Source organism: Lipotes vexillifer, unplaced genomic scaffold, assembly GCF_000442215.2.
Source record: "Lipotes vexillifer unplaced genomic scaffold, Lipotes_vexillifer_v1.1 scaffold518, whole genome shotgun sequence".
In the NCBI taxonomy this organism is placed as follows: Eukaryota; Metazoa; Chordata; class Mammalia; order Artiodactyla; family Lipotidae; genus Lipotes; species Lipotes vexillifer.
The window spans coordinates 1,779,830-1,785,749 of NW_006780945.1; the positions used below are offsets into that span (position 1 = coordinate 1,779,830).

General features: G+C 55.9%; 1 protein-coding gene and 1 non-coding gene across 2 annotated transcripts in view; one reads left to right on the forward strand and one right to left on the reverse strand.

Annotated features, from left to right (window-relative positions):
• The window catches only part of SLC38A12 (solute carrier family 38 member 12), a 57,661-nt gene that overhangs the window by 30,511 nt on the left and 21,230 nt on the right, over positions 1–5,920 (reverse strand). The gene's annotated exons all lie outside the window — the stretch shown is intronic.
• Positions 5,546–5,618, forward strand: TRNAG-CCC (transfer RNA glycine (anticodon CCC)). Its single transcript has one exon. It is a non-coding gene; the product is annotated as a tRNA-Gly (tRNA).

A 5,920-nucleotide genomic window follows, 5' to 3' on the forward strand; every position in this document is an offset into this window, starting at 1 on the left:
GAAGAGCGGGGCCAGGGCTGGAGCGGAGGGAGGGAAGGAAGTCAGGGCCCAGGACGCGGAAGCCCTGCAGAGAGCACGGGTGGACTGGCTCCACCTCTCCCCTGCTGACCCCCGACCTCGAAATAAACGGAAAGCAGCAGGAAAGCAGCAGGATTCTTTGTGGGGTACCCAGTAACCTTGGAGGTGGGGAGGGAGGGGAGCCGGCAAGGCAAGGGGGCTGATTAACGAGCTCCGTGGAGTCGGGTGTAAGAAATCACGCTAATGACCCCCGGCTCCCTCCCTAGTGGATGGTCAGAGGCCGAGGCCTCTCTGTGGGGCTGGCACACTGTGGGCTCCAGGAGGAAGGGACCGGGCGGGACCTGTTGGCCACAGGTAACAAAGCAGCCGCTGGCAAAGGGGTGCTGCTGGAGGCCCTCTTCCCCTGGGGACACTCAGAGTCTGAAACCAGTCTGGTCAGAGCAGGAGTGCAGCTGCTCCCCGTCTGCAGTGACGCGCCGGAAGCAGCAGCCTGACGCCAGGCTGGAGGCCTGCGATGCCTGCCCCCGTCTTTCCCTGGAGGAGGCTTGGCAGGGCCCTGACCGCTGCCTCTTCAGCTGCAGCTTGGCGAGCAGATCCAAGGGAGACCAGAGCAGGCCTCTCCCCGGGAGGCTGGGTGTCAGCAAGAACACTTAACGCTGCGAGAGGGCCTCGGCCAGCAGGCTTTCTCAAAGGGCAGAGGACACAGAATCACCCTCAGAACAGGAGGAAAATGCAGATTCCTGGGCCTTGCAGTCCTAGGTGCTGCTACATTAGGCCTGGGGTGCAACCCAGGGATCTATATTTTTAATAAGTACCAGTGGTCCTGGAACCAAGCTCTGAGACCCAGTTGAGGCTATTGTTCCTGACCGGGGGTGGGGAGAGGGCTGGGCAGTGTTCCTGGAGGCCGGTGACCCATCCCTCGGGTGGAGCACAGCCTCCTGAAACAGCAGTGAGAAGTTCTCCTGCCAGAACTGCTTGGGTGTCACAAACTGTGGGGGGCCTTCCAGCCCTGGTCAGCATCTAATCTGGCCCGGCAGCCTCTTCCCTCCTCCTGTCCAGGTTTCCAGACAGCATCTCAATCCGCGGCTAAAGGAAGTTCTCCCTGCAGCTCAACTCAACATGCCCTGCTGTGCTCTGTGACCCTTCCTTCTGGCTTCACACAATATCTGCTCAGCAGTGCCCTCTGTGGTACCTCCCTTTGCACGCGAAGGCTTATTAAAATGTACCTTGGCCTACTCTTGGCTAATTCACGAGACATCCCAAGCTCGTGCTACTTAATCGGATGTCATCATTGATGTGCACCCTAATCGTTCAGCTCTGCCGAATCACGTCCGTGTCCCAGGCACCCTTCTGCTGGCTGAGAACGCTTCGGGGTTCCTTGGCTGCGGCTTTCTCCTCGGAGCCCGCCTGCAGGCTGCGGAACGTGCCCATGGATACTTTTAGTCTCCGCACGGTTTGCTGGGCCTCCGGTTGGGACACCAGCCACACGGAGGAGCACGCTTACTACTTTAGAATGAGCGCTTTATTTAGTTAAACAATTACTGCCAGGGCCCTGGGACACTATTTAGAAAGACGGCAGATTCTGTTTGTAACAGACACCCTGTAACAGACAGCAAGCATCATTCAGGGGGTAGCACAGCCTCACAGAAGTCAGCAGGGCCGTCGCGAGGACCACGGATTCAGCTATGGAATGAAAGCATCAGAGAGACATGGAGCTGAAGGAGGAACGTGGTTTAGCGTAAACAGTTTTGATCCTCGTTAGCACAAGATGTTTAAGAACATTCCATATTACTCTTAAAACAACTGGAAGGCTGCTGTATTTCCTACAGTTCTTTCCTATACTTTTTGGGAAATGAAGCCAAAAAAAAAAAGAGCAGGGGAGAGTAAGGATCTGAAATTGACAACTGGGACATTTCCTTAAAGAATACAAAGTCTTTTTTTTAGCTCTTTGCCCAGAAATGGGAGGTCTGCAAGCAGAGGGGATGCAGAGTCTGGAGATGGCCTCAGCTGTAGCGTCTTGGGAGTTTGCCTAGAGCAGCTTCTGAGGGGACTGACTAAAAACACACAGACATGGACACACACACCTGGGTCAGTGGCCAGGACCAGCCCGGGGAGCTCATGAAGCAAGGAACAGCAGCTTCTCACTACCGATCACGCTGAGCACAAATAAAGAAGCCTTCAGCTTAGGGCGTGCCCGGGATCAGTATGAAGTGTGGGTAAAAATGGTCCTGAAAGAGCACAGTGCAGAAGGTCCCCAGCAGGGATGAACACTCCCCAAGGAGACTTATTTGGAAGTTTCCCAACCAAATTGGCCTGTGCATGAGTGTGGGTCGTGGGTATATTCTTAACAAGCTCCATGATGCTTTCCCGGCTTGGGGCCCTGTGGGTGTGCACGTGCGTGTGTGTGTGTATCCGTCTGTCTGTGATGTCCACGCCAACCCCATGTCGGCCTATTTCTCCACGAAATGGGCTCCGGATTCCTGCACTTTACATACAAACATGTGGATACGCTTTACCCAAGAGATGGGCCTCTAAAAGTTCTATTTATAAATACTTAATTTCCACAGAATAACGTTTTAAGCACACAGGGAAAGTTAAGTACTCAAGAGAAACCTGCAGCGAGCCCTTCTGTAAAGTATCAAATTGTTTTGTAACAAATAATTAGCCGCTGAGTTCGTTTTATACATTGGGATTTTCATATCATGGGGCTTCTTACAAGCAGAGTCTGCTGGCAGGGATGGTCGGGTTGTGGAGCACAGATAACTTTCCCCATCACAGTGCCTGTCCCTGAGTGAACTGGGGAAGGGGGCAGGGAGAAAGGACAAGACACCAGACAAGCCAAACTGACAGTTTCCCACGTGCCCAGGGTAAAAGTGGCTTGTGCCCTGGGCAAGTCCTATTTGTAAGGATGTACTCATTACTTTCCAGACGACGGAGATGGGGGTAGAGATCGGGAACATTCTAACAGGGTCAGAGAGACACTCAAGCTGCCACTGTGAGAAGGGGGTCTGGGCAGTTTAGTAGCCAGGAGCTACAACCGAGTTCCCTTCATCCACTAGGACGGAAGAAAGGCCAGAGGACTCGAGCTCAGCCGGTGAGCAGCTTCCAGGGCTCGGGGAGGGGGTGGTGCGGACTGTCTTGTGATCCTGACGCCCGTCACCTGCTATCTTTACCGGGAGCTTGGAGCGGATGGCACAGGGGAGTCAGCGCCGTCCTCTAAGCTGGTGTGTCAGGCATCAGCCATCGCAGAGGCAGGACGTGGGGCGTGATGGATGGTGAGCTTAACGCTGGCGGACAAAACCCATGTCCCCGAGAGCCGCATTAAAAATAAAAACAGCCCTCTCACTGAGGTGGAGGGAGCTCGGGCCAAACACCCCAAGGCACTGGGGGTCAGGGAGGAGGGGGTCACCGTGGTCCAGCGAGGTGCTACCCAGGTCTCCTCGGAAAGGTGAGGGCTGGTCCTGAGCAATGCTGGGCAGCAGCTGGGCTGGCACTGGGGACGGACCGGAGGCTGTGCCCAGACACCAGTAGCAGTGGGGTGGCAGTGACGGGGGTGCCCCTGGGGTCCCTTGGCAGGAGCTGGAGAGACAAGCCATAGTGTCAGAGTGAGTGACAGCGTGATCTGAACTTCATTTAGAAAGGGCTGGGGGGGATGGAAAGCATGACAAAACACAAGCAGCCATTCCCTGGATGAGCCATAGAGACAGCTTCCTAGGAAAGGAAGGAAGGGAGGGGGGAAGGGAGGGAGGAAGGAGGAAAAATGCAGGCCTGTCCCCGTATTGTTGATAACCTTGAAAAAGAAGAGACAAGCTAATCCTTTAAAGTCAGTCCTTTCAACCTGAGCACCGGTCACTGTTTGAAGTTAGAATTTGCTCAGCATGAGAGCCTGCCTGTCTGCAGAGTGGGTACATGCAGTTTTAGGGTGTTGGCCAGAAATTCTTTCTTCCTTGAGACCCAGGATCGTGGGCTGAAAGCAGAGGTTCGAAACTTGGGGGGCTATAGCACCCTGAGACACAAGGCCTCCCTGGGGGCCAGATGAGCTGGCAGATGACCGCAGACCCCCAACCAAGTCGAGGTGGGACCGGCCCGGGTTGGGAGAGCTACTCTGCTCGCCGCACCTGCAAGGGGTTGCCCAGCATGGCCGGCATCTTCCCGCTGGCGAGCGGCCGGCATCTTCCCCCCGGCGAGCGGCGAGGAAAGGGTGAAGCACAATAAAGCGGACCTTCCGGGAGGGTCTCCAGAACCAAACGAGGGGCTGACATCAGGGCAGGAAGGGAGGAAAGGAAGGGAAAGAAGACGGGCTTCCCTGGTAGCCCAGGGAGGTCCCCAAACAGTCCTCATCCTATGAGGGAGGCGGCTTGATGTCCCAGACCCTGTAAGCAACCCCCTTCTTGCCCAGGTGGCCGGGAACCTCCTCTTGGCTCGTCCCGCTTTGGTGCTGTGCTAGGTCCCAAGCCACAGGAGGCAGACAGGAGGGCGATGTCCCCAAAGAAGGGAAACTGCCCCTGGTCCATTTACTGCACTTAGGGCCCTGCTCTCCATCTGCGGATGGAGCCAACCCATCAGACTCCTGCATGAAGATGGCCCATCCTGGGAGCACTGCGCTTGCCCTCCAGGACCACCCTGCCTGTCTCGCTATGGTCTCTGCTTCCTTCCGGGTTCCCCACGTTGTGCAAATCCAGGGGCAGCGCTCACACTGTCTCCTATTGGGGCTGTGCTCTAGGGGCACAGGCTGGTGCCCCTGGAGGTGTCCCTGAGAATCCCCAGGCCCCGTGAAGTCACTGCTGCCGCTGAACCTTGTTGCTTCACACTAACTTTCTCTCCTCACTGGTCCTGAAGGCCTCTAGACCACCTCCTGCCCCAGCAACGGTAAGAATAAATATTCAAGCAATGGCAGTGGTGACCCACTTATTAGCAGATGCCACAGTTCCAGGGTACCGTGGTTGCTATTGAAAGAACAGAGAGAGAGACCGTGGCAGGGAAGGGAGACGTCCTTGGGCAGACGCTCTGAGTTCCAGCACTACTCGAGTGAATGGAAGAAGCCCACCTCGCTACCCAGGAGTGAGGGGCGGCAGGAAGACAGCAGGTCAGTCAGGCAGATGGGCAGGATGCGCAGATACAGGTCACTGAGCAAATGCCATCCTGCGGCAGCGTCGCCCCAACCTCTGCAAACGTCAGGCTCCCAGGGCTGATGAGCAGGCGTGACCTGCCCCCTCGTTTCTGGGCTCTCATCTCTGCCTCAGCTCAGAGACCCTGGGGAAGTCATGGTCTCCAAGTCTCAGTTTTCTCTGCTGTGAAATGGGATGAGGCCACAGACCTTACTGTTTGGAAACGAGAAAGTAATGGGTAACTTGCTACACTGACGCAAACCACACAGCAGGAAGGACCTGGCAGTGCTCGGCCTGGCGCCTCCACTCGGGTACGTCACTCCGTTCTCCACCCACCAACACAAGGGATGTTTCTTCCCCTGAATGGTACCGTTCTAGAAAGAGACTGTTTGGTTTTAGAAAGGGGATCATGTGGGACTTCCCTGGTGGTCCAGTGGTTAGGACTCTGTGCTCCCAATGCAGGGGGCCCGGGTTCGATCCCTGGTCGGGGAACTAGATCCCACATGCCCGCATCCCGCAACTAAGACCCGGAGCAGCCAAATAAATAAATAAACATAAAAAGGGAAGCACGCGCTGTTTAAACGTCGCCAGTGGCAGGGAATCGCGCGCTGTTTAAACGTTGCCAGCGGCACAGGCAAGCGTTGCCGTGTAAGGCTGAGACAAGACAGATTCAGAAAACAGCCTCCTGCCAGAGAAGGAGAGACCAGGATCCTGGGTGAAGGCCCAGAAGGACCCTTCACCGCTAACCTGAGCCCGAATCAGACTGACCTGCTCCTTTAGGAAGAGAGTTCAGC